At 52.0% G+C, this 12,003-nt stretch overlaps 1 non-coding gene across 1 annotated transcript; it reads right to left on the bottom strand.

Annotated features, from left to right (window-relative positions):
- Positions 1 to 3,545: 3,545 nt before the first annotated feature.
- TRNAP-AGG (transfer RNA proline (anticodon AGG)) lies at positions 3,546 to 3,617 on the bottom strand. The gene has a single exon. It is a non-coding gene; the product is annotated as a tRNA-Pro (tRNA).
- Between the last annotated feature and the right edge of the window lie 8,386 nt (positions 3,618 to 12,003).

Raw genomic sequence — 12,003 nt, 5'->3', positions numbered from 1 at the left:
TGTGCATTCTGTGTGAAACTCACAAGTGGGGTTGTGCTGAAATGATACTTAATTGTGATAAACGTGAACATAATGAAATTGAGGGAGAAATGGGGGACAGGAGGTGTGGAGTTATGTAGCACGAGCAGAAAGAAGGAAAAACAATGAAATTGAAGGCTGTAGCCTGTTACAAGAAAGTAAAAAAGTTTAGTGTTACTAAAGACACGTCTCATATTTCAGGTTTCTAAAGTATGTCATAGGTATCTGTTGTGCAATCTACAAGGACCGAAGAAAAGGTATCTGCCGAAACACGGGATCGAACCAGGGACCTTAAGAACTTCAGTCTAACGCTCTCCCAACTGAGCTATTTCGGCCATTTCATTACATGCGTCGTAGCGTGACCTTTCAGTAAACATAACAGGCAGATCCACTGCAGCATCAGAGAAGCTGTAAGATTCATGTTCAGGAGCACAGGTCTCATCCCCAGGTTCACAGGTCTCATCCCAGGTTCACAGGTCTTATCCCCAGGTCTCACAGGTCTCATCGCAGGTTCACAGGTCTCCTCGCAGGTTCACTGGTCTCATCGCCATGTTCACAGGTCTCATCGCAGGTCTCATCCCAGGTTCACAGGTCTTATCCCCAGGTTCACAGGTCTCATCCCAGGTTCACAGGTCTCATTGCAGGTTCACAGGTCTCATCCCAGGTTCACAGGTCTCATCCCAGGTTCACTGGTCTCATCCACAGGTTCACAGGTCTCATCCACAGGTTCACAGGTCTCATCAACAGGTTCACAGGTCTAATCCCAGGTTCACAGGTCTCATCCCAGGTTCACAGGTCTCATCCACAGGTTCACAGGTCTCATCCCAGGTTCACAGGTCTCATCATCAGGTGCACAGGTCTCATCCCAGGTTCACAGTTCTCATCGCGAGGTGCACATGTCTCATACCAGGTTCACAGGTCTCATCGCCAGGTGCATAGGTCTCATCCCAGGTTCACAGGTCTCATCGCCAGGTTCACAGGTCTCATTCCAGGTTCACTGGCCTCATCCCAGGTTCACAGGTCTCAACCCAGGTTTACACATCTGATCCCAGGTTCACAGGTCTCGTCCCAGGTTCACTGGTCTCATCCCAGGTTCTCAGGTCTCATCCCAGGTTCACATGTCTCATCCCAGGTTCACAGGTCTCATCCTAGGTTCACATGTCTCATCCCAGGTTCACAGGTCTCATCCCAGGTTCACAGGTCTTGTCCCAGGTTCACAAGTTACATCGCCAGGTTCACAGGTCTCATCCCAGGTTCACAGGTCTCGTCCCAGGTTCACAGGTCTCGTCTCAGGTTCACTGGTCTCATCCCAGGTTTACAGGTCTCATCGCAGGGTCACATGTCTCATCCCAGGTTCACAGGTCTCATCCCAGGTTCACTGGTCACATTCCAGGTTTACAGGTCTCATGGCCAGGTTCACAGGTCTCGTCCCAGGTTCACTGGTCTCATCCCAGGTTCACAGGTCTCGTCCCAGGTTCACTGGTCCCATCCCAGGTTCACAGGTCTCATCCCAGGTTCACTGGTCTCATCCCAGGTTCACAGGTCTCATCCCAGGTTCACAGGTCTCATCCCAGGTTCACAGGTCTTGTCCCAGGTTCACTGGTCTCATCCCAGGTTCGCAGGTCTCATCCCAGGTTCACAGGTCTCATCCCAGGTTCACAGGTCTCATCACAGGTCTCATCAATAGGTTCACAGGTCTCATCGCCAGGGTCCCAGGTCTCATCCCAGGTTCACAGGTCTCATCCCAGGTTCACAGTTCTCATCAATAGGTTCACAGGTCTCGTCCCAGGTTCACTGGTCTCATCCCAGGTTCACAGGTCTCATCAACAGGTTCACAGGTCTCATCTCAGGTTCACAGGTCTCATCCCAGGTTCACAGGTCTCATCGCCAGGTTCCCAGGTATCATCCCAGGTTCACAGGTCTCATCCCAGGTTCACAGGTCTCATCCCAGGTTCACAGGTCTCATCGCCAGGTTCCCAGGTCTCATCCCAGGTTCACAGGTCTTATCCCAGGTTCGCAGGTCTCATCCCAGGTTCACAGTTCTCATCAATAGGTTCACAGGTCTCGTCCCAGGTTCACTGGTCTCATCCCAGGTTCACAGGTCTCATCAACAGGTTCACAGGTCTCATCTCAGGTTCACAGGTCTCATCCCAGGTTCACAGGTCTCATCGCCAGGTTCCCAGGTCTCATCCCAGGTTCACAGGTCTCATCCCAGGTTCACAGGTCTCATCCCAGGTTCACAGTTCTCGTCCCAGGTTCACAGGTCTCATCCCAGGTTCACAGGTCTCATCCCAGGTTCACAGGTCTCATCCCAGGTTCACAGTTCTCATCAATAGGTTCACAGGTCTCGTCCCAGGTTCACTGGTCTCATCCCAGGTTCACAGGTCTCATCAACAGGTTCACAGGTCTCATCTCAGGTTCACAGGTCTCATCCCAGGTTCACAGGTCTCATCGCCAGGTTCCCAGGTCTCATCCCAGGTTCACAGGTCTCATCGCCAGGTTCACAGTTCTCATCAATAGGTTCACAGGTCTCGTCCCAGGTTCACTGGTCTCATCCCAGGTTCACAGGTCTCATCAACAGGTTCACAGGTCTCATCTCAGGTTCACAGGTCTCATCCCAGGTTCACAGGTCTCATCCCAGGTTCAGGGGTCTCATCCCAGGTTCAGGGGTCTCATCTCAGGTGTCTCATCCCAGGTTCAGGGGTCCACCATCCTCTCTCATCAGCTGCACGTTGGTGAGGGGGTGGTCGCGAATTTTACTCCAATACCTGATGACCTAACAACAGTAGTTAAACCAAATATTCTCAGGATGGTGATTGGTCTTTCTATCGACGCTCTGTAAATCATCAGTTTGAATTGCACAAAATGCAGCTACACACTTTTCCAAGCACATCCAGGGGTCAGGGCTGCAACGAAAAACACATGGGGGGGGGGCCTATTTACAAGCCCCGCCCCATTGCGTCATTTTCCCACGTTAAAACTGACGCAAAAGTGGCGCAATGGGTTTGTAAATAAGCCCCGGGGCCTTTGATGACCCCCGCAGAAGAAGTACTGCCCAGAGCAGCAGCCAAGCCTCCCCAGTCCCGGCTGCAGGGTCACTCACACCTTGTGAGAGGAGGAACCTCGGGATGCACCAATCAGAATGGACGAGGGCAGAGACCGTCCTAACTTCCCTCTGGACTCCTTTAGAGCGTCCCCCCCCTGCAGCTGGAGGGGTCTCAGCCCCGCTGCTGGTGTCCTCTCACACCTCTCAGTGTGTCTCACACTGCTGCCCCCTAGAGTGCATCCCCTGTTGTAACATTCAGCGCAGGTAACAGAAATGTATCCCTCCTGCTGCTGATGTGGCGCGTCGCTGCCCCCCCCCCCCTTCCCTCCAGCTGTTTCTGCAGCTGGCTCGGTGCTCCAGGGCAAAAATTCCTGCTTTGAGCGCGGCAGGTCTTGGGTTAAAATGCAAAACACGCTCAATGCTGTTTCAAAATCGTTTATCGAAATGTGACTTTCAACATAGTCAGGGGACACACAAAAGTGGGCTCGTCCGGGATTTGAACCCGGGACCTCTCGCACCCTAAGCGAGAATCATACCCCTAGACCAACGAGCCAGCTGATACAGGTGACATATGGAATGCAATATATCGTGTGTCCCGAAGCACCAGACTTCTATTGTGTGTTTTTACATCTTTGTAGCCTGTCCCCACCTTAGACACAGCCCGGGACTCCCAAAGGACAGAAGGACGCTCCATGGCGGGGTCTCCTGACTCCGATAGTACAAATACCTGCTTCCTTTTATTCAACACTGCAAAGAGAAAGGAAACATCCATCAAACACAGCTCCACACAGACTATTGTAGGAGAAGATCACACATTGCGTCTGTCAACTTTATAAAAGTTCAGTCCTTTTTTCACCTGGGCCTGAAGGGTTTTCCTTTGGAAAATATAAAATCGTACTGCTCCTACAGGGAACTTTCATCATAATCAATGGGCCCGCAGCAGAGGTGTTGCGTGTTTTTGAGCTGAATGAACAGAAGAGGGCCCCCGAATAAAAGGATTCCAGGAGAGGAGGGCAGGGAAAAAAAACTAGAACAAAAACAGGTATTACAATCATACATAGGTAAACATATCCTTCATTCCATATGTATCAACATTGTCCCAGTCCAAGATATTTGATTAACAGAATTATCTTTTATTATTAGATAAAACAGAAAATATGTTCATTGTACAATAATATCGTATTCTTGAAGTTCAATTCATGTGTTTACATAATTCATATACATAAGGGAGCCCCAAAACAATGATTATGTATAAATTTCATTCACACATACAAAGGCACCACACATCCTCACAAGCATCAAGCATACCATACACAACACAACGTCAATAACACAATTAAGACAAACAAAAACAATATACTTCACAAAACTACACTAACAACGTAACATCAGAGAAAAGTGCGCCGACGCGCGTTTCGGAGTAGGACCCGTGTTCACAGTTCCTTCGTCAGGGCGCAATGGATACAATTCTGAAGGGGCGAGACTTTCCTTAACAATTTGAATCATTCAAGTTGTTGCAGCAAAACAAAAGGGGCTCAATCTCAAAATTCAGTGAAAAGAAGTAAGTCATCTGTAGGGGACAATGAGATAATTTGAAAGCTATATACTCTTAGTACAAAGTTCAGAACTATAATGGTTGGCTGTGGATAAACCCAACACCAGAGCACAAAATACCTCCAGAATAGTGGGTGCTAAAAGAGTCAAGTGCAAGGGAAATATTGATGGAAAAAACATCAGGAAGGTATGTGTTGAAATTCATGAAATACCAAATATACCGTGCAAGCCAAAGCTCAAGTGAATAAACCTGTGTCACAATATAGTAGATATAGGGAAAAAAATAATAAAAACATACCAATTACTCACTTGGAGTTTCAACATTACAGAGGTTTCAAGGATGTGGGGCTAATACTTTTAAATAGATGAGGTCTCTTGAAGACCATAACCTATGCACAGAGATCACTGGCATCCATAGATTGCCCAAACTGTGAACAAGGGAAAACTTTATTAAGCCAGTGTATGATGAAAACCATCAAAGTTCTACATATATTGCTAGCTAGACTGGAGGTCAATTGGTCATAAGACATAAGATAGACTAGTTATATGAGCAATAATCCTGACGTGTCTATGAGAATTCGGGCAGTACAGCCATACGTTAGGACAAGTGGGATGGATAGAGTGTGAGACATCCCTGCTAATGCGTCCGGCTGGAAGTTAGGGGCGAAGTACGGATCTCCCAGAACTTACTTGGAGAAGAAACAGCAAAGAAGTGACGAAGTAATGCGCCGATACAACTAATGGAGATATTAACATCAATCTGTCGTTCACAGTGCAGCACAGTCCTTGATTACTGCATATAACAAGAGTGACTGGGTGTGAGACATCCACACTAGTATATAAGACTAAATTACAGGAGCAGAGTCGGAGTTCCAAAATACTTACAGGGGAGAGCATCGATAATGCAGGATACCCAAGGTAAGTAGCGGTGGTGCAGACTTCCAGAACTTTAAATTTCAAACGGTCAAGTCGGGGGGTTTTGAGCTGAGCCTGATAAACACCCCATCACTCTGATAAAGACTAAAGACACTAACTGGTTGTGACGTCTTGGTATAACTCTAATGAGAGATAACGCCCGGTCAGGAATGGGTCAGATGGTGTTTGCTCCGGAGCAGGGTGAAAGGGCATCTGGGTTTATGGAGCACATACAAGTGCACTGTCCGCCCTCTCCGCCAGGGGGCGTCTACTTATCCAGGTGCAATGTCCGCCCTCTACGCCAGGGGGCGTCTACTTATCCAGGTGCAATGTCCGCCCTCTCCGCCAGGGGGCGTCTACTTATCCAGGTGCACTGTCCGCCCTCTCCGCCAGGGGGCATCTACTTATCCAGGTGCAATGTCCACGCTCTCTGCCAGGGGGCGTCTACTTATCCAGGTGCAATGTCCGCCCTCTCTGCCAGGGGGGGTTAACTTATCCAGACGCAATGTCCGCCCTCTCTGCCAGGGGGCGTCTACTTATCCAGGTGCAATGTCCACCCTCTCTGCCAGGGGGCGTCTACTTATCCAGGTGCAATGTCCGCCCTCTCTGCCAGGGGGCGTCTACTTATTCAGGTGCAATGTCCGCCCTCTCTGCCAGGGGGCGTCAACTTATCCAGGTGCAATGTCCGCCCTCTCTGCCAGGGGGCGTCAACTTATCCAGGTGCAATGTCCGCCCTCTCCGCCAGGGGGCGTCTACTTATCCAGGTGCAATGTCCGCCCTCTCTGCCAGGGGGCGTCTACTTATCCAGGTGCAATGTCCGCCCTCTCTGCCAGGGGGCGTCAACTTATCCAGGCGCAATGTCCGCCCTCTTTGCCAGGGGGCGTCTACTTATCCAGGTGCAATGTCCGCCCTCTCTGCCAGGGGGCGTCTACTTATCCAGGTGCAATGTCCGCCCTCTCTCCAGGGGGCGTCTACTTATCCAGGTGCAATGTCCGCCCTCTCTGCCAGGGGGCGTCTACTTATCCAGGTGCAATGTCCGCCCTCTCTGCCAGGGGGCGTCAACTTATCCAGGCGCAATGTCCGCCCTCTCTGCCAGGGGGCGTCAACGTATCCAGGAGCAATGTCCGCCCTCTCTGCCAGGGGGCGTCAACTTATCCAGGTGCAATGTTCGCCCTCTCTGCCAGGGGGCGTCAACTTATCCAGGTGCAATGTCTGCCCTCTTTGCCAGGGGGCATCTACTTATTCAGGGCAATGCCCGCCCTCTCTGCAAGGGGGCGTCTACTTAATCAGGTGCAATGTCCGCCCTCTCTGCCAGGGGGCGTTAACTTATCCAGGTGCAATGTCTGCCCTCTCTGCCAGGGGGCGTCTACTTATCCAGGTGCTATGTCCGCCCTCTCTGCCAGGGGGCGTCAACTTATCCAGGTGCAATGTCCACCCTCTCTGCCAGGGGGCGTCTACTTATCCAGGTGCAATGTCTGCCCTCTCTGCCAGGGGGCGTCTACTTATCCAGGTGCTATGTCCGCCCTCTCCGCCAGGGGGCGTCAACTTATCCAGGCGCAATGTCCGGCCTCTCTGCCAGGGGGCGTCTACTTATCCAGGTGCTATGTCCGCCCTCTCTGCCAGGGGGCATCTACTTATTCAGGTGCAATGTCCGCCCTCTCTGCCAGGGGGCATCAACTTATCCAGGCGCAATGTCCGGCCTCTCTGCCAGGGGGCGTCTACTTATCCAGGCGCTATGTCCGCCCTCCCTGCCAGGGGGCATCTACTTATTCAGGTGCAATGTCCGCCCTCTCTGCCAGGGGGCGTCAACTTATCCAGGTGCAATGTCCGCCCTCTCTGCCAGGGGGCGTCAACTTATCCAGGTGCAATGTCCGCCCTCTCTGCCAGGGGGCGTCTACTTATCCAGGTGCAATGTCTGCCCTCTCTGCCAGGGGGCGTCTACTTATCCAGGTGAAATGTCCACCCTCTCTGCCAGGGGGCGTCAACTTATCCAGGTGCAATGTCGGCCCTCTCTGCCAGGGGGCGTCAACTTATCCAGGTGCAATGTCCGCCCTCTCTGCCAGGGGGCGGCTACTTATTCAGGTGCAATGTCTGCCCTCTCTGCCAGGGGGCATCTACTTATCCAGGTGCAATGTCCGCCCTCTCTGCCAGGGGGCGTCTACTTATCCAGGTGCAATGTCCGCCCTCTCTGCCAGGGGGCGTCTACTTATCCAGGTGCAATGTCTGCCCTCTCTGCCAGGGGGCGTCTATTTATCCAGGTGCAATGTCCGCCCTCTGTCCAGGGGGCGTCTACTTATCCAGGTGCTATGTCCGCCCTCTCTGCCAGGGGGCGTCAACTTATCCAGGCGCAATGTCAGCCCTCTCTGCCAGGGGGCGTAACTTATCCAGGTGCAATGTCTGCCCTCTCTGCCAGGGGGCATCTACTTATCCAGGTGCAATGTCCGCCCTCTCTGCCAGGGGGCGTCAACTTATCCATGTGCAATATTCGCCCTCTCTGCCAGGGGGCGTCTACTTAATCAGGTGCAATGTCCTCACTCTCTGCCAAGGGGCGTCAACTTATCCAGGTGCAATGTCCGCCCTCTCTGCCAGGGGGCATCTACTTATTCAGGTTGTGAGAAGTTGGCCTGATGTGCAGTGTTCACTATTCTAGTGATCACTATATATCAGTCCAAACAACCCTTATTGATGATTGGTTGTAAGTCAACCTTATAGACCAGCTATCCTAGTAGCGTGGATACGAGCAGTCTAAGGCTAAGACTCTAGAGGGCGTGTTAAGCCAGCTGTTTTACCATCACATTACCCCTTGAACACCCAGTGAAAGGACACCACACAAGTGTTATGAAAATAAACAATGTATTTATTAGAATCACAACAACCCTGTACTCTTTATGAGGACAGGGTGCTAAGCACACAACAAAACTCTTATGAAAATACTTAAGTTAGCACGTTATACACAAATGCCCGAGGGGCACGAAAAACCATATACTCTAAAAGTGGAATGCGAATTACTAGCAGGTAAGTAACGATTCTCAGAGGCTTTGGGATCGCTAGGACTGGACTACTGAACCTTTAGATTACTAGCAGGAGGCCTAGGGAACTCGGGTGCAGAGTGTGAACTCTCACGCGGGATGCGGGACAAAGTCTATGGAAGCTAGAATTCACAAAGTTAGTGTTCACGGGCGAACCCGACCTGGTAGGGAGAAAACGACAGTGGATCCTGACCCTTGAATAGTGAGGCTATGCTGGGACACCGAAGTGCCGAAGTTACCTAGCCCAGGGGCTGCAGCTGCATAGGTCTGAAAAGACGTCGGGAATCCTCGTGCCGGACCAGGAGCCTGGAAGAAGGAAGTTGCTGGCAGGCGACCAGTGAAGGAAAGTTCGATGGATCCAAGCCTGGATCAAGGCAGAAGGAAACCTGAAAGCAGAGGGGACCAAGTTCTTGAATCACTAGCCAGTGATTAAGTGGGCACCAGGATGGCACCGGGCGAAGTCACCGCAGTCAGGTGAGTGGGCGCTGCTGGGCTCTGCAGTCTCTCGGACCAGGAGGCGTTGTCGGCGACCAGGATGGAGGTGCGAGCTGTCCCACGAAGGTTCTTGCTGTCGACGTCGCTGGACCCAGGATTGGGCAACAAGTCTTGGCAAATGCAAGGCCCACGCGGTGGACCTAAAATGGCGTCTTAGCCGGACCAGGAGGGTCCAGGGTACTTCTCCGATGGAGGGAAGCAAGGGCCAGTCTGGAGCAACCAGACTAGCAGTAGTGTTGTCGTTGGGCGTCGTTCGGAAGGCCACAAGCCAGCGGGCTAGTAGCCAAACAACGCGGTGAGCAGCAAAAAGCAGAAGGGCCCCACGCCGATCGTGGAGATGCTGGGGGGCTGCTCTTCGGTGCTGGAGCTGCTCAGGGTGGGGGCTTCTCGGACCCCAAAGCACTCACCAGGAAATTACTCGGTGGGCTTGCTGTGCAGAAGTCGTGCAGTCTTGGCGATGGCCGGTCCCTCGAGGTCTCGTCGCACCCACGGTTCTCAGCTGTGCTGTAGAGGTGGGTAGAGGTCAGAGGTGCCAGGGAAGCTGGGTTTCGTCGAGCTGGGCAGTCGGATTCCGGAGGAAGGACGTGCAGCAGACCGCAGTGTTCTTAGATGGTGCCTGCGGATGCAGGGTGACTACTCCTTAGCCACAAGGGAGAATCTTGAAGAAGAAATCGTGAAGTCCTTTCGTGGAAAGTGGTATCTTGATTCCAAAGATGATCTGATTTGGAAGGGGGCCAGTCTCTACCTTTATCTGGGAAAAGGGGGCTGGCACGCGACTAGGTCCTGCCCTATGGGTGGGACCAGGAGGGGGGTGGTTACACCCACTTCCTTGGCGGGCTTTTCCCCAGCACAGGGTCTGGAGTGTCCCTGGAACTGGTTCAAGCCAGCCTATGCACAGTGAGCACCGGGGTGCCACGTGCAGTCACCTTCCTCTGTAGCCCTGCCCACCTACAATACACAAAATCCTGTCTGGGACGGTGCTGGCACCGCCCCTGGCAGGAAACCCTTTGTCCTTATCTCCTGCTCTGGGAGGACTCCCAGCAGCAGGAGGGCAGACTTGTGTCTCGGTGGCAGCATCCATTTTGTGGAGCTGAGGCTCTGTTTGACTTTAACCGGGGTTAGGGGTTACATACATGTCGTGTCCCTCTAGAAGGGTGGAATGCTAACCCCGTCGCCAGAATTGGCGAGGGGTTAGTATTCCAATTCGTATGACACCTTACTCGACATGTTTTGATAAAGCGATACCAGAGTTGGCATATAACCGCGAGGATTATAATGCACTTAAGAGTATATGGTATGCGATATCATGGAAACGGCTAAGGGATGGATCCCGAAAGCCGCAGACAGGCTCAGCTCATGCCAGAGCACTATCTCACACGATTCCAAGCACTCTGCCTTCAGGATTGTCAAGGCCTGCCATAGGAGTGACTGATAGGGGATCTGTGTGTCCATTTTAGGGTTAGATATAGGTATACTATATCTAAAGCAAAGGGTGATTACACCACCTTGCCCCAGCTGTCGTGCAGCCAGTTGTGTCAGATTTGGATGGCCAGCCAGGGGTGGCATAATACATGCTGCAGCCCCTGGTAGGCCCTGGGTACACCTATGCCCTGGGTACCTAAGGTACACTGTACAGGGACTGATAAGGTGACTCAGTATCCAATTAGATATGTACCTAGGGTACATGGAATCCATTTTACAGAGAGAGCAGTAGGCCTGGGGTCCTGAATAGCAGGGCCCCAGGTCAACTAAGTCAGAAAACCAGCAAAACACCAGGCAAAAAGTTGGGGGCAACCATAGTCAGGGATCTACCTTCCTACATAACCCCCCCCCCCCCCCCAACGAAAGGAGATAAGGCTAGCCTTGCCAGGTAAGCCTATATTGCCTGAGTGGCCATATAAGGAAGTACCAGCACTGGCATGGTTACCCCCTATCTCATGGTCCACTAAGCAATCCCTCACCCTAAGGGTGTCTGAGGGTCTCCACCATAGGGAATCTCTACCTGTGGTGTGTTTTGGCAAAGTAAAAGGCTGGTGCTGAAATGGAGTACTGAAGTGAGGCTCCACTAATTTTGGGCTCAGCTTCCTCCAATCATTTTCCACCATAGAGGCCTTTCTTTCCAAGACTGAGTTGTTTTGGGCTCTCAGGGTCAACCTCTGGCTACCTACAGCTGGAGGTTGGGTCCCTCTGTTTGGCTTACTGGAGGGACAGGTCAGGTTTGGGGCCCTCAGGTCCCAGGTTTGGCTGTGCCCAACAGTGTCCATCTGTGGGAGGTCCCTAACTAAATTTAAGGGGGATCCCTCAGGAGTTGGTTTTATTTTCACTTGGCTAGGACTACTAGCTTCAGTGCCCTTAATCTGCTGATTGGGGAATTCTTTTGGACAGGGGGCCCTTTGGGGTCCACCACTGGCCTCCCTGACCTCTACAGCCCTGGGCTGACTGAGGCAGGGTAGAGAGGGGCAGGTTACCTGCTCCAGACTGGGTCCCATCTTGGAAGGGTCCACTGACATCAGGGGTTCTGCCAGGCTAGGCCTGACTACCTCTGTGGCAGTTTCTTCACAAGGGGTCAGATCAGTTCCCTGAGGAGGCTGATCTTTTCCTAAAGTCTGGTGGGAGGGAGATTTCTCTTCCTCCTCAATGCTCTCTGTCTGAGTGGAGTGATTCATAGTTTCAGGCTTCACAACACTATCATCTGTCTGAGTTTGAGCTGTGGCCATCACAACTCTCCCAACCTTTTCAGGAGGGGGCTCAGTTTGGGTGTGGGCTGTTACCATGACAGCCTGGACAACCTGTTCTGGGAAGGAAGTTGTCTGAGATTGGGTTGTGACTGGCACAACCCTCCTGACCTGTTCAGGGAGGACATCTTGGACTGGGGCTGTGGCTATCACTGCCCCACTAACCTTACCATGGGTATTTACCATTTTAGAATGGGTTTCTGGCTCAACT

The sequence above is a fragment of the Lissotriton helveticus genome, chromosome 1_2 (genome assembly GCF_964261635.1).
Source record: "Lissotriton helveticus chromosome 1_2, aLisHel1.1, whole genome shotgun sequence".
In the NCBI taxonomy this organism is placed as follows: Eukaryota; Metazoa; Chordata; class Amphibia; order Caudata; family Salamandridae; genus Lissotriton; species Lissotriton helveticus.
Note: the sequence above shows the minus strand (reverse complement) of the source record. Positions and strands in the feature narration are given on the sequence as shown.